The 17,213-nt window shown below is 38.7% G+C and overlaps 1 pseudogene; it reads left to right on the top strand.

Annotated features, from left to right (window-relative positions):
* The first annotated feature begins 960 nt into the window (after positions 1 to 960).
* LOC101549844 (acidic leucine-rich nuclear phosphoprotein 32 family member E-like) lies at positions 961 to 4,251 on the top strand (annotated as a pseudogene).
* Positions 4,252 to 17,213: the final 12,962 nt, after the last annotated feature.

Genomic DNA, 17,213 nt, shown 5'->3' with positions numbered 1-17,213 from the left:
CAGTGCAAACCTTCCACCACCAATATCCCCATTATCCTCTCCTTTACCATTTCAGTCGGCAGACAATTGTTCAGATACTTTCTCTATAGTTTTGGGCATTATATTTTTTTTTTAAGATTTTTATTTATTTATTTATTTATTTATTTATTTATTTATTTATTTATTGTTTTGCTTTTTGGGTCACACCCGGCAATGCACAGGGGTCATTCCTGGCTCATGCACTCAGGAATTACCCCTGGCGGTGCTCAGGGGACCATATGGGATGCTGGGATTCGAACCCGGGTCGGCCGCGTGCAAGGCAAACGCCCTACCCGCTGTGCTATCACTCCAGCCCCATTGGGCATTATATTTTGCTTGGATATTCCCACCACCATTCAAGCCTGCCTTCTAGGGGCAGATACTAGATCATCTCGTCTATTTTCCATTGCTCACTTTGTATATCAGGAAAGGCTTATGCGGCCATGCAGTTCGGAGAAATAGTCCTGGTCCCCACATGCTGAAGCCAAGCTCATGGTTGCCGGGATTCCATCTGGAGAGGGCGGGGAGACTGAACCTGCTCCATCTGGGCCCCCTGGTGATATGGGCTCGGTTTGAGGCCCAGAGCATTTTCTGGTGTTGTGGTGCCCGAAGGCCAGGATTCTTCCCTCATAAATGTAAATTTTTAAACACAATTTGGTGTTATAACTTGACCATATCCTTCAGAAAGAAGTGAACTAAATATTAAAACAAAGCCACAAAAAGGGAAAGAATTAACAGGATTGGGCATTTCTTCACACAATCTGGTCCCATCATAGACTATGATAATAAACACAAAGATTTCTGTGAAAAATAGGAAACTGGTACATGAGTAAGAGAATGATTGATGTTTTAGCTTAGCTGCAGAATTTCATCTGAAACTTTAGTGCAGACTCATTTTTGTTTTAGGATAAAACTACAGCCAGACTGAGCAGATATGTATACATGTCACATTCAGACACCAGTCTAGAGATCTGTCCAGTTCACATGAATGTCCTGTCAGCTAGTGGAGGAGGAAGACCTGTTGAGGTACACAAGAAAGAAAAGAAATCAATTGTCCGAAACAAAAAACACTGAAACCTTATTCCAGAGTAACTGCTTAATAAATATCAGTACATTCCCCTCAGTCCTTACCTTAATGCAGTGAATATCCTAGTAACCAAGAAAATAATTTTTTAAATGCTAAAACTGAAGTTTTAGATAAACAGAAACAAATCTTTACTCTGAACCATTAAAGTAGTAATTTATTTCTTCATTTATTTATGTATTACTTTTGGGGGCAGCACTATTGTTTACAAGTTTTTATTAGTGGGTTTTGAACATTGAAATATTGCAAACCTCCACCCAGGCATCAGTTTACTGATATCATTGTTCCAGTGTGCTTCACAACATCTATGTGGTTATAATCTCCTACCAGAGAGAAGTTCTGGTGGGGGGCAGGGGGAAGGTTTGCCTTAGGACAATTGCTATTTAACTATCCTGTTTCTTCTTGTATTCCACATAAGAGAGAACACTGTTTGTCTTATAACTAACTTCACTCAGCATGGTACTCTCCAGGTCTAACAAGATGACAGCAAACTTAATGATTTCATTTCTTCTTACAGATGAATAATATTCCATTATATGTACCACACACTCTTTATACCATCATCTGATGTTTGGACACTTGGATTATTTCCATATTTTGACTATAGTGAGTGATGGTGCAATGAATATCTGAGTGCAGATGTCGTTTCTATATCGAGTTTTCATCCCTTTGTCCAAAAGTAGGATTGCTGGGTTTACAGAATCTCAGCTTCTAGTTCCTTAAGAAATGTTCATGTTGGTCCAGAGCGATAGCACAGCGGGTAGGGCATTTGCCTTGCACACGGCTGACCTGGGTTCGATCCCTCGCATCCTATATGGTCTTCTCAGCACTGCCAGGAGTAATTCCTGACCCCTGTGCATCGCCAGGTGTGACCCAAAAAGAAAAAAAAATTTCCATATTGTTTTCCAAAAAGACAGACAACATTGCCATCAACAGAATTGTTTTTGTTCTTGGTGATAAGTGCCAGGTCACTGGTATGTAATGATATCTTATTATTGATTTGATTCGCATTTTTCTGATGGTAAGTGATTCAGAGCACTTTCCATATACTTTTTGGCTATCTATATCTCTTTGAGGTGGTTTCTTTCATTTTCGCTTGCCATTCGTTGATGAGGGATGTTTTTGTTGGGTTTTTTTAATTTGTTTTCAGTAGAGCTCAACTAGTTCTTTATGTACTGGTTCTTTGTATCCAAAATATGTGAAGAGGCAAAATTCTCTCCCAAACTGTGAGATATTTTTTTGCCATTATATCATTTATGATGTAGAAACTTCATAGTTTGATATATATTAATTTTTTATCTTTGTTTCAGTTTGGTTGGCCAATGGTTTCAATCATCTGGATTTGTTCTTCAATATCACTTATGGATTCAGTTCTAATAATGATGGTTTTTTGTGGGGAATTGCATACTCAGCAGTATTTAGGGCTTACTCTTGTCCCTGTGCTCAGGGATCATTCCTGGCTGGCTTGGGAAATCAGGTGGAGTGTTGGATAGAGAACCCTGGTTGTCAGTGTGCAAGGCAAGCAACTCACCTGCTATACTGGCACTGTGGTCTAAGACCTCAAGGGCTTAAATCCATTTTGATTTGACTTTTGTATATAGTTTTAGAAAAGGTTCTAAGTTCATTTATTTTTGCTTATGGCTGGCTAGTTTTTCCAACACCATTTGTTGAATTCACTTGTGTTTTTCCATTTGATATTTTTGAAAATATTGAAAATTAGCTGTCCATATACTTGGGGATATATATCTCGTCTGCCAATTCTATTCCAGTGGTCTGAGATCACAATGTACTGATTACTGCAACTTTAGAGTACAGTTTGAAATTTGGTACAGAAAAACATACTATCTTTTTTCCTTGGATTGCTTTGGATATTCGGGGGGAATTTTTGTTCCATGTGACTGTTAACAGCATGTAATCGACGTTTTTTAAATTTCCTGGGGAGTCTCTGAGCAGTTATTGAAGGAGAAAAACCATGTGTGTGTGTGTGTGTGTGTGTGTGTGTGTGTGTGTGTGCGCGCGCGCGTGCATGTGTGTGTGAACAAACATGTGGACAAGAGGATGGGGACAGCCGAGTTCTAGAACCGGCTTCTTGGAGTCCATTTAAGAGCCTCCCCACCACACCTGTGTGGTGGTGGTGGTGGTGGGTGTCTATATTTATATTTCTTTTCATTCACTTCTCAGTCTTTGACAATTTTCTGGTAGGGGCAGTAGGGCCAGCAGGAGAGCCTCAGGGGGCAAGCAGCAGCCTATGAGCAGGAGGACTTGGAAATGAAGACAATTAACCTAGAATCACAGAATCTAGTCCAGAAGGAGTTAACAGAGCTATCTTGGATAATTGCCTCTTTGCTTATGGGAAAACCAAGGGTCTGAATGACACTTTTAAAATCTTGGAGTTTCTGAGCATGACTAATGTGGAGCTTGGCTCAATAACCAGACTGATCAGCCTGAATAAACTGTGAAAGCTGGAACTTAGTGACAATATCATTTCTGGAGACCTGAAAGTCCTGTCAGAGAAGTGACCCAGTCTCACCTACTCCTGAGTGGAGACAAAATCGAATATCTCAGCCCAGTAGAAGCTCTGATAAATCTAAAAATCTTTAAATTTTTGATTACTATGAGATTACAAACCTGCAAGATTATAAATAAAGTATATTTGACCTGGTGCAGCAAATCACATGCATTGTTAGCACTGTTGTCCCATTGTTCATCGATTGCTCGAGCGGGCACCAGTAACATCTCCATTGTGAGATTTGTTGTGACTGTTTATGGTATATCAAATACACCACGGGTAGCCTAAATAACATACTTAGATTACTTTAGTCAGGAGGATAATGAAATCCCAGATACAGAGGATGATGAAGAGATGGATGAAGCTGGCCTGAATATGGTTGTGGGGAAGGTTATGAGGAGGAAGATGATGACGAGGATAAGCATGATAATAAGAGTGATGGTGGCAGCAGACTCAGAACTGGCAGAAAGAGAAGACGAAGTAGGCCTCTCATGCTTAATGAAAGAGGGGATTCAGGGTGAAGAAGATGATGATGATAGAGGAGGAGAAGAATGAGCTGGAGGAGGAGGAGGAAAAGAAGAAGAAGAAGGAAGAGGAGAAGGAGGAGGAGGAGCCTAGGACATGGAGAGAAAGAAGATAACTAGGACTTTGGAAGGCTGAGTCCCTTCATGGGTCCTGGGTATGCATCAGAGTGGTGACCTCTTGGTTACTTCATGCACGATAGCTACCCCACAGACAACAATATGTAACTTTTTGTAGAAAAAATGTGATTTTACTATTTTTGCCTTATCATTTCAAGCAAGATTTACTAGCCTTTTAATCTTCCATGTAGGGAAAAATTTCCATTGGTCATATTGTGAAATTCTTTAGCAGTTTATGTAGGATCTGAACTTTTCTAATTCCAGGTCTCCGTAGTACTCACTTTAGTGCATAATTAAAACAGTTTTGCTTTACACAAGTGTAGTTCATGTCTAAAGATTTAAAATTATTTAATAAATGTACAGAAATCACAATTGGCTAAAATATGAAAAGAGTTTCTTGAGTGATAATTTTATAATTTAGTTAAAAACTAAAGTAATCCAGAACAACTTAGTTTGAAGGCAATAATTTTTTTTTTGAGGGGAGGTACTACTGTCCAAAGACTCTGCTGTGCTTTATTATCATATCAATATCTTGGAAACCAATAAAGATATTGAATAGATAGGAAGGGTTTTGAATACTATAGCTTGGGGCTTAGTGGAGGCTTTTTAAATCTAATACTAGGTGGTTAATAAGATTTTAATTTTGAAGAAGATATTATTTGTGTAAAATACAGAGATATTGTGAACTCTTTTTTGAACTGGTGAGCATGATACGGTTGTTTTGATTTTAAGTATGTGGTCTTTGTTTTCCTCTCAGCAATAACTTTATGATCAATCCGTTTCTTTTACTCTACAAAACATTTTAGGAACTTATGGAAACCCAGAAAAATATTATAACTCACCTACTGCTATGTACCTGTCTCAGTAGTAATTAAAATAAATGAAAAAACCTGAGTGTCTTCTGAGATGCATTCGTTATTACTGGTGCAATATTTTTTTTCTTTTTGAGTCACACTTGGCGATGCACAGAGGTTAGTCCTGGCTTTGCACTCAGGAATTACTCCTGGCGGTGCTCAGGGGACCATATGGGATGCTGGGAATCTAACCTGGGTCAGCGGTGTGCAAGGCTACCAGCTATTGCTCCAGCCCCACAATTTTTATTAAAAAAAAATGTTTTCTTTTTTTTTAAGTAAACAGATTTTATTTAGAGGTTTTTTAGGGAAGGAAGAAGGGATAAGCAGAAAAGAAAATAGTAAGAAGAGTAATGCGCTCAAGAGAGAACGTGGGCTTCTCCAAGGGCTCTACACGCATTGTAGATCTAGACATGAAAGCATGAAAGTACACATCTCAAGAGGGGAGATGCGGGTGACACATGTGCTCAGGCACAGCATGTGCTCAGCCACATGGACACAAGCAGCACATGGGCTCAGGCAGTATATGCACCAAAAAATGCTTTCTTGGTAAATATCTCTGAGTTAGTTTTATGTATAGACTATCAGCTTGGATGAAGAAAGAAGAGAAAAGAAGTTGTTTAGAAGTAGAATTAGTATTTCTCAAAAATAAGGAAAACTGTCCATTGATAATGAAAGTATTACTAGAATTGGGCTGGAGCGATAGCACAGAGGGTAGGGCTTTTGCCTTGCACAAAGCCAACCCAGGTTCAATTCCTCCATCCTTCTCAGAGAGCCCGGCAAGCTACCGAGAATATCCCGCCTGCAGGGCAGAGCCTGGCAAGCTACCCGTGGCATATTCGATATGCCAAAAACAGTAACACAAGTCTCACAGTGGAGACATTACCAGCGCCAGCTCAAGCAAATTGATGAACAACTGGATGAAAGTGCAGTGCTATATTGGAAAATTGGAAAAATATTTGAAGCTAAATAAGTATTAAAATCTAATATTTATTCAAGTAGATGGCAATTAAAAGTATATTTGGGATAAGTCTCTATGTTTTCTTACATTGCTGCAGAATGTATACTGTGAGGCATTATTGACAAGTCCATCTTTTATGACGGTTCCATCTTCAAGGCTTCTAAATTTTGGCATCTAAATATTTTCTATCTTTGTTTAAAGATTTCTTGTTTAAAAATGTGTTTTTAAAGATAGTGTCAAATAAATTGAAGTTATCCTTTCACATAGGAACACATTTAAATTATTAAATGTAGTACTGCTTAGTTTTAAGTGTGTGACTTTTTTCACCTTTTTAGATTGAGATACACAGTTACAAAGGTGTTTATGATAGAGTTTCAGTCATGCAATATTCAAACACCCATCTCTTCACCAATGTACATTTCCCACTTGGAATTTAAAGTAAAAACTATAAAGTTATTTGTCAATAAACAAACAAACAAAAAGATTTAAGCTGACTAAACTCAAACTCCTCAAATAAGTTTAGTGGATTGAATCACGAATCACGAATCACAAAATCCCCATTAATCATTGATTTCTCGAGTGGGCTCAGTAACCTCTCCATTCATCCTTTTCCTGAGATCTTAGAAGTCTGTCTGGACTTGGCCCTCCCAACGATGTCTCAGGGTCAGGGGAATGGGATCCAGCTTGTTACTGGATTTAGCATATGAATACACCATGGGAAGCTTGCAAGGCTGTCCCATGTGGGCAGGAAACTCTCAGAAGCTTGTCAGCTTCTCCCAGAGGGAAAAGTAGGCTACAAGATACCACTTCGCAGCTGCGCGCTTCTGGAAACTTGCTTTAAGTCTCTGGGTGTTGGCCATTGATGGAATTACACACACCTGGGTTCCTCTGCTGGTGCCTTCATGTGTGATGAGGCCTGTCCAAATAGTGGATTGAGATATTAAAAATTTGAGCATTTTATTCCAATTAACCAATTGAAATGTACAATTTCGGTTCAAATTATTCTTATGACATTATATGCCAAATTATAAAATATTTTTTAAATTTTTATGTGTTTTTAAAAACTTTTTAAATTAAATCACTGTGAGATACAAGGCCACAAACTTGGTTATAATTGGGTTTCAGTCATACAATGTTCTTCACCAGTCAACATTTACCACCATGAATGTCCCCATTCCCACCACCACCACTGTCTGCTTCTATGGTGGGAATTTTCCTCTCTCTCTCTTTCTCTCTGTCTCTCTGTCTCTGTCACTCTCTGTCTTTGTCTCTCTTTCTCCCTTACCCCTCTCTCTCCTTTTGGACATTATAGTTTGCACTACAGGTACTTAAAGATTATCATGTGTATCCCTTCAGCTACTTTCAGCACTCAGTCCTTGTCCAGAGTGATCACTCCCAACTATTGTTATCATAATGGTTCTTCTCTATCCTAAGTGCCCTTTGACTCCCACACACCTGTGTCAGCCTTCCAACCATGGACCAGTCCCCTCCTGGCCCTTGTTTATGCTGTGCTTGGATATTGGTCTCATATTATTTCTTTATATCCCACTAATAAGTGTAATAATTCTGTCTCTTCCTCCTTTGACTAATTTTATTCAGCATGATATTGTCCATGTTCATCCATTTATAAGCATATTTCATCATTTTTTTCTTGTGGCTACATAGTATACCACTGTGTAAATGTACCATTGTTTCTTTATTCAGTCATCTGTTCTTGGGCACTCAGTTTGTTTCCAAATGAACATAGAAGTGTAAATGGCCCCCAGGGAACATTCCCAGAAGTTAATTTGCTGGGTCAAATCGGAGCACAGTTTCTATATGCTTGAGAAATGTTCATATTGTTTTCCCAACTCTTTAACCAGTCGGCATTCCCACCAACAATGGGAAAAATGTCCCACCCACACGGCAGAGCCTGGAAAGCTACCCCAGGGTATTTGATACACCCAAAATAGTAACAACCACGGTGCTCATTCCCCTGAGCCTGAAAGAGCCCCCGATAGCCATTGGGCTACACTAGCAAACGACAGGGAAGATGTTACTGGCACCTGCTGGAGCAAATTGATGAACAACAGGATGACAGTGATACAGTGATACAGTGATATATGATTGGAACTAAGGTTGTGCTAATATGAGTTGCTACATTTGTAGGCAGTTGCAACCCAGACCACCCCATAGTCTGTAAATGTACCGACAGAGCACTATAAAAAGTGTTTACTGTAAATTACATGGGAAGGAAGGATTGCATGACCACTAGCACTGCTGCACTTCAAGGGGTGCTGGAAGGTATTTCTATTTTTCTATGGGAAAATGTAGCATGATGGCTGGGCTCTGGGCTCCATTCCTTCAATGCAGTACTCACCCATGCTGGCCCTGTTGCATCCAGAGGTCCCCCTGGCAATGGAGCAAGAGGAGATTAGTGATATTCTAATGTTAAAGGCAGTTATAGGGATTAAATTTTTAATCCCTATAAAAGTTATAGGGATTAAATTAGTCCTAGAGAATTGTGACTCTATGTAAATTTAATCCCTATAATTTTACATATGACTCACAATTCTCTAGGACTAAGATCCAAGAATTTTGATAGATTTGCTTACCTCTGCCACCAATGTTCAGCTCAACAGAGTAATATAATACTATTACTTGCATGGGACTCCAAGTGGGAAAGCAATTCTTATATTCAAGTCATTGCCATTATCAGGGTTGCCTTCCACCCTCATTGGGGCTAAAACCAATTTTGGTATTGCTATATTAATTCCTAGAATAAAATTTTATTTTAACTAAACTATTTTTAATGTCAAACCTCAATATATATCATTCTTTTCTGAAAAAGGTGTCAACTCTGGTAGATCTACTTTTAGAGAAAAATAAGAAAAAAATTCTATGCTTTAGAGAGTAATTTCTAACTCTGCTTCCCTAAGTAGCTATCATTTCCTGGTTATTCTGTTCCTAAAAGTCACCAGTAATCCCAGTTTTACTGACTTACTTTACTCTCTGCTTCCAAAGGATATACGTCCACTTAATCAGAAAGACTAAAATTTTTTAAAATTCTGTTGTTAAATGGGCTGGAGAGATAGCACAGCGGGTAGGGCATTTGCCTTGCACGCGGCCGACCTGGGTTCAAATCCCAGCATCCCATATGGTCCCCTGAGCACGGCCAGGGGTAATTCCTGAGTGCAGAGCCAGGAGTAACCCCTGTGCATTGCCAGGTGTGACCCAAAAGCAAAAAAAAAAAAAAATATGTTGTTAAACTGAATTCGCTGTTTTGTGTCTCTACATGGTGAGTGGTCTGTAGTTTCCATAGCAATGGTATCTAACAACAATGCTGGGCAGCATTCCAGGAACTGAGTTTGGAAGATGTGAAACTAAAGTGCACCTGTCAGAGATAATAAAAGGTTCTCTGTGTAAACATTTCTGAGTTCTCAGTTTAGCCACTTGCACCGGCCCAGAAGGTGATGAATAAGAAACAGGAGTAGGAAACTGGGTATGGGGGTGTTAGTTTGAAAATAACATACCACATGTCATACACTGTATCTATTGCGTGCATCATGATAGTGCTGAAAGTCTCTCTCAAATAAATACATTTTGATGGTGCCGAATGATCTCTGGAAGCCTTTGCAAAATACTTTAAACAAATCTCAGATTTACAGGTTCTTCATATTTAGTTCTAAAAGTAGAAGTCCTTGTATTTGTACTCCCTGCTATGTAAAAAGACATTTCTTAGACTGAATTCCTATTCTGCAAATATGATCATCATTTTCCTAAACACTCAAGACTTCAAATTGACCTTCAAACCATTTTTCTGAATGACTCAACACATTTAATAATATAGATATTCTGGTTCCTTCTATAATTATTAATGTAATCAATAATAAAATACTAAAAATGTATGACGAATAAAATAGGAAAACTGTTCAGTGTCTATGGACAGCCTGAAAATAATAAACTGTCACATTACACAGTGTTGAAATTATGAGATTTCTGCCTACTAGTCTAGGAATTTTCCCAGTTGTAAAAGTTAAGTAGTATTCTGGTGTGCTGCTTTTTTTTTTAATTCCTGTGGATAAATGAATTAACCATCAGCAAACATTCTTTTTGGCAAAACAGTTTTGATTATGTCATATCCTTGTTGTAATTTTCTTTGTGTGTATCAGGGTGGGTGATGGTGTGGCAACATGCAGCAATGTTCAGGGATTACTCCTGGATCTGCACTCAGGAATAATCCTTGGCAGTGCTCGGGAATGTCAGGGATAGAACCCAATTCGGCCACGTTCAAGACAAACACCCTACTGTCTCTTCTACCTCTCTAGAGACCCTTTGTGTAAGTTTCTTTTTCTAGACTGTTGATGCCTTTGATCTTGAAAAAAAGAAAAAGAAAAAGGAAAGGGTGAGGAGCACCTCACCGCACCGAGCTGGGCACTGGGCACAGGGCAATGGCGCTGTCTCTCCCGCGTTCAGTAGTCTCCAGCCGCTTCTCCCACCCCGGGGATGTTGATGGCGATGATGAGGCAGGCGAAGGAAGGAACAGACACAAGATGGTTGGTCTCAATCGCAGTTTATTCCAGTCTCTCTATACACTCCCGTCTCTCTCTCTGCTTCTTCCCCGAACCCGCTCATACAGCCACCTTAACCCCCCCCCCCCCCCGCATCAGGGGCCAGGGCTTACACACAGGTGTGGTTATAATCAATAGGGGGTAAAGTTCTATCCCTCAGGAGATGCTTTCACTAGGACAGAATCTCTCTCAGCAGGACATCCACCCAAGAGCGGAATCCCATGGGTGTGTTTCTCCTCTCTTTGTCCAACTAACATATAAGTATTCATATTATAAATCATTTAGTATGAACATAGCAAGAGACACATTAAGCTTATAGAATTGCTCTCCGGGGGTCACCCCGATCTCAGACTACAGTGCTCAGGCCAGATTAGTCTTTCCTAGCCCTAGCAGGGTTCTAGTCTCGTCGTTGCTTCTGGATCATGACATAACATGTCCATGACCAAGTTCTTAACATATAGTTAAGCATTAGGCACTTTGGCCAGGCCCATCTCGATGCCAGGGTAGCACATAACTCACCGCTTGCCCTGGGTCTGTCCCGTCCCTAGTCGAGACCCTGCTTTTGGGGGTGCTAGGAAGTAAGGGCAGCTGAGGCTTAAGTCGAGAAAGCAGATGCCCGGAAGTGAATAATATTTGAAGCCAATTAAATCCCATGTTACCAAAGCATATTAATAAATGTCTTTCTTTGTCCATACAAAAAGGATATTGTTTTAAACTAAACTATTCAAAAGACATAAGAGAGGAGAAAGACAATATTAACTTACAATACAAGTACACTGTCCTAGCAAGTTCTGACCTTACAAATTAACAGAGTTTGATTAGAGGAAGAGCAGATAAACTGGTAGAAGTGGTTACAGATAAACAAAGGAATGGGAGTGACTCGGGAGCACTTTGATGGACGTGACTGATAAACCTAAGCTCCTTGTGGCAAGGGGAGCAGGACATACCAATGTAGTCTAGAATTGTTTAGAGATTATTACCAGATAAACCCAAACTCTGTGGCAAGGGAGAAAGGACAAACCAAAGTCAGGCCTAACATATTTAGAGCTATATTCCAACATCCAGCATCCCATATGGTCCTCTGAGCACTGCCAGGAGTAATTCCTGAGTACAAAGCCAGCAGTAAACCTTGTGCGTCACCAGGTGTGACCCCCCCAAAAAAAAAAGAATCATTAGGAATCGACCCTGTGCTGTTCAAGAAGCCATGCAATGATGGAGTTAAGGACAAACCCAAGGCCTTGTACATGAAAGTCACACCATTTACTGTATAATCTCCAGGCGTCTGGGGAAGGCCCTGATGGCTCTCCCCCTTGCCACTGGGTCGGGTGACCTTGGGCCGCTGGCACAGCTGGAGCAGCCCGTGCAATGGGGCAGACAGGGGAGGAAACGAGGGCCAAGCCGGTTGGTTGATCAGTTGACGTTTATTCCATTCTCCCCACATGTCTGTTCCAGTCTCTGAGCCCCCCATTCTAGCCTCACACCCCCCTCATTCCTGTCTCCTTTTGTCTCTCCCTCTCATCTCTCCGCACTCCATCTTGCTCCCTGCTCTGTCTCCCCACAACTCCAACTCTCTTGTTTCTCCATCTCTCCAGCTCTCTTCTCTCTCCACCCCCAGCACTCTGGGTCAATGCTATGGCACCCACTCCCTTAGCAAAATCAAAATAGGAAACCCCTTCCTGACTGCCCATCAGGCTCAGGGGCGGAAACACCACCTAGGGGTACTCCTCTTCTCCTCAGTCCAATAACTTCACTAACATCTTGATTAACATCTCAATTCTACTTCTTAATATTAGTTATTTTGTATGGACACAGTAAGAGATACAGTGAGCTTATAGGGTGTCTCTCCTGGAAACATCTTGCCCCAGACTGAGAATACAGTGCTCAGATCAGATTAATCATTCCTAACTATAACAGGGTCCAAATCTAGTTATTGCTTTTTGGATCATGACAGCATCTGTCCATGACAAAGCTTTTAACTTATAGTTAAGCATTAGGCACTTTGGCTCATCAGTTTCCTCAAGCGGTTACCAGTAATGTCTCCATTGTGAGACTTCTTGTTACTGTTTTTGGCATATCGAATACACCATGGGTAGCTTGCCAGACTCTGCCTCGAGGGTTGGCCCTCGAATTATATAGGACTTAAGATCACCAACCACCATGAGATCAGAAGTATTAAATTATACTTTTGACCTCCTGCAACTGGAAATATACTGGCATTTGTTTATATTTCTCTGAATTCTAATGGTGCGTGCTTACTCTGTGTTGGTATAAAAGTTTTGCTAGATTTTGAAGGGAGAAGGACCATAGCAGGCAGTGCTCAGGGCATCCTCCTCGCTCTGTGCTCAGAGGTTGTTCCTGTGGGGCTCAAGGGACTTTTCTGCTGCTGGGGAAATAACCAGGGTTGACTGCTTGTACAGCAAGTCCCTTAATTTCTCAGTTCCAGTTTCCAGACATCTTTTCAATGTATTTTCTTTCTTTCTTATCTTTTTAAAATTATATTTGTTGTTAAAGATCTGTGTAAGTGTATCTTGTGACTTTTGTAAATATTAAAAAAACTATCCATAACATATTTAACAATAAACATTATATCAAAAAAATAGTTTTCAATGAAATAATAGTTTTCAAAGTTCCAATCAATTATTCAAGTTTAGTATATAGTTGCTATAAATTCTTTGAGAAATAATAATTTTATTCAAGTATAATGTATAATTTTTATATTTATTTGTATGGGAAGTTCCACAACATGACAAACAGTGTGAGAAAGCACATTTGGGCACGGCCGTGAAACAAACTCTTCAGAGGTGCATTTCCATGCAAAGGGGATTATGCTGGAGCAAGTTGGAGTTGAAACTAAAGAGCCAAACTTTGCTATTAGAAATTGTGTTCAGCTGATCAAGAATGGCAAAATCACAGCCTTTGTAACCAATGATGGCTGCTTAAATTTTATTGAAGAAAACAATGAAGTTCTGGTTCCTGGATTCAGTAGTGAAGGCCATGGTGTTGTCAACATTCCCAGAAGCCACGTTAAGGTTGTCAAAGTGACTTTTGGCTTTATACAAAGGCAAGAGGAAAAGACTAAGAACATCAGTTTTGATGATGAAAGCACAGTAAAAATCATACATTTTTATAAACCACACACACACACACACACACAAACACATACTCACAGGTATTAGCATATGATTGATCTTTCGAAGGCTTGGACTCAGGGCAAGACCGATTAAGGAGAGAATAGGTTGCATAGAATGAGCTAAGGGAATCTAGCCCAGTAGTTAAGGTGCATGTCTGACATCACCCTGCATTGATTCTTAGCAGTGAATGGTCCCCAGAGCTTTGAAAGGGGGCAGCTCTGGAGTCTCTCAGAACCACTGGTTTCCTCCAGGCATCCCTGGCAGTACAGGACCTGAACGTCATCATATTCTTGGGCTCTTTGTCTCTAAATCAGCAGCCTGGCTGGCTCACTGCTGGTGCGGCCCCAGAACCTTCTGAGCACAGCTTGGGAGGCACCAGTATCTACCCCCCGCCCCCTTTAAAAAAAAAGAATATTGCTCAGAAACTTGAGAAACATTGCAGCATTTTATTGTGCTTACAGAACATCTCACAAAGAAGGGAGGAAACTATAAAATAGGGAGTAATGAAGATATAAAGTTTTCAAAACAAACTTTTTCCAAAAAAGGTGATGGGTCAACTATATTAAAAGATGTTTCCTTTCACCATAAGAAAAAAAAAGAATATGTAAAATGAGAATTTTGTTTTTGTGTTCTATGAAATGTTTAATAATTGTGTAGTTAAAACGTATATTTTAAGTTGTAACAAAATTGCCTAGTGCCTGAACTGAATTCTTCATGATAGTTGTAATTAAAAATACCAATATTGGTAGGTTGGATGATAGTTGTTAGTAATTATGATTTTTTCAAGGAAAAGTGCTTTTATTATCTAGTAATAGCTGAAGTTAAGTGTTTTCTACAGATAGTTCTTAACTGTAGTAATAGATTGGGTTTATAGTATATATTAGTAATTATTACTAATTATATTAGTAATTTTTTTAAAAAACAGTAAATGTACAGAAACTTTTGAAGACTGTTCAATATTTGTTAATTGCAGGGAAGTACATACAGTTTGAAGAAGCCATTGTTTTTTGTTTTGAGGAGGAATGACTCATACGCTTCTTTACTGATCAGCTAACCAAGCAAATCATATTACTTTTCATAAAACTATTTTGTTTGTAAAGTGATGGTAATCTATGGTGTACACTGGATCTGATATGATTCATGATACTTTAAAGATTCAAATTATATAAGTACTGAATATTCAGTTGTTATTTAGAACATAGGAAGTTGTTTGAAACTGTCACTGATAAATTGAGTATTGAAATTTGTTAGAAATTTTTTACATCATTGTATAAAATCAGCTGTACATTGACAACATACACTTATATTTTAGAGGTGTTTGTCATTAAGACTTGATTTGAAGATGTGGGATATAAATACACATATATGGTTAAATTAATTTTAATAATGTATAAGACATCTGATAGCCTAGTTCTCCCTCTTGGAGAACCTGGCAAGCTACTGAGAGCTTACCGCCTGCACCGAGGAGAGCCTGGCAAGTTCCCCGTGGTGAGTACAGATGCCAAATACAGTAACAATGATGGGTCTCCTTCCCTGACCCTGAAGAGCCTCAGTGTGAAACCATTGGGAAGGAGTAAAGAGAGGCTGCTAAAATCTCAGGGCTAGGATGAATGGAGAGGTTACTGGGCCCGCTCGAGCAAATCGATGATCAACAGGATGACAGTGATACAGTGATACAGTGATGTATGGGAAATTCTCACTCTGATTAACTTTGGGAAGACATATAACTCAAATCATCAAGAAATATTCTCAAAGAAAAAACCTCCAGTAGAACAGAATATCTGATTGGCTGACCCAATCAATATGATAAAATTTAACCTATAATTACTCCTTTTTCCTCTTTTCTTTTTGTTTCATTTTATTTTCATTTTAAATACACATAAGAATTTTATTAGATTATCTTCTATATTGCAATTATGACAGTTTAAATCAGCTGATAATAGATGATTGATATTTTTATTTTTTAGATTTTCTCCTTCAAAACTAATTCTCTATAAAATGCATGAATTTTTATAAAATATTTATGAATAATTAGCGTAAGCCTGCATCTCATGAGCACATGAGATTCATGCTAATTACAGATCAAAAGCATTAATTAAACTATTTTGAAACATTGTAAGTACCATTTTATCATATAAAATAAGGTCCAGAGCATAGAGGCACACCTACTTATTTAGTGGTAGTACAGATTGTAGAACATTATCACCCACTTAATATTCTCATTATTCTTCTGCTTGTCCTAATTTGACGTTATAACATCTTCCTGCACTGTCTAAATTAGTTCAGCAGCAGATAAATCAGTTTTTCTTGACCTTGCCCGTCTAAGCTATTCAAACCATCTAAATGACCATGAAATAAAGAAAACAATTAGTTTCTTAGAAGAAAATATGTTAACTCTCCACTTAAACCATGTATATATTAACATGCACAAATATATAACTCGTGCCTATATGTGCACACTGAAATATACACAATGAAGTCACATACCAGATTCTAAAGAAAAGCTTCAAAAGACCAAAGTGATGCTATTTTTTTTGAAAAGGGAAAAATCAGTCTCAGTTCTTTTTTAAAGAATATATCTAACATTTCAAAAGTCTTGTAAAACCCTATTTTATGTCCCTTTGAGCAGCAGAAAATGGAAATTAATTGGCTCTTTATAAAATCCTTTAATAGACAATATATCCTATCATTTTGAGGTCAAATACAATTTTTTTCTTTGTTTTTCAACAGAGGAAGAAGAAAGATATCCAGGGTATAACTAAATGTTCATAACCAAGCCTTTCTCCTTTTATTTCCTTTCTCCAATCCACCACCACTTTTTAATACTTTCTTTTTTTTTAAGCCCTGGAGATTTTAATTTTTTTAAAGGACTTCATTAGAAATACATCTAATTATAAAAAATTAGGGCTACAGTTGTGACATGAGAGACTAAAATATTTCACTTTCCATCACAACCTTCATTTGACCTCCAGTAAGTTTGCAACTAAAAATTGGTGGTATCTGCTCCATTTTGATTGTCTCTAGTAGTAAAGGGTCCATATCAGTTCTTCTCTATATTGATGAATAAAACCTCCTGCTGTTAGAAGAACTTCCTGGTATATTAAAAATGAAGCCAGGGCATTTGTGTTCTTTTGTATTCTATGTAGCATCATGCAAAAATTTAATTTTTTTCCAGAAACAAAGTAAATGAAACAGGTTTCAAAAGTCTTCTCTGCTATCCACCCACACCCAACCCCTCCCCCCACACACAAGTACGTATGGTCTCCCCTGTTTTCAACATTTACTATCAGAGCCCATACTTTTTGCTATGATTAATGAGTCCACATATTACCAAAAGTCCACAGGCACTATACATTCTATGGAAAATTCGTTAATAACATGCATCTTACAGTATTATATGAGAGCATTGTTACTGACCTACAAATCCTTTGTCTTGCCTCTTCACGTTTCTACATTGACACCAGATCT

Source organism: Sorex araneus, chromosome 6 (genome assembly GCF_027595985.1).
Source record: "Sorex araneus isolate mSorAra2 chromosome 6, mSorAra2.pri, whole genome shotgun sequence".
NCBI classification, from domain to species: Eukaryota; Metazoa; Chordata; class Mammalia; order Eulipotyphla; family Soricidae; genus Sorex; species Sorex araneus.
The sequence above is the reverse complement of the archived record's forward strand: the minus strand, read 5'-3'. Positions and strand labels throughout refer to the sequence as shown.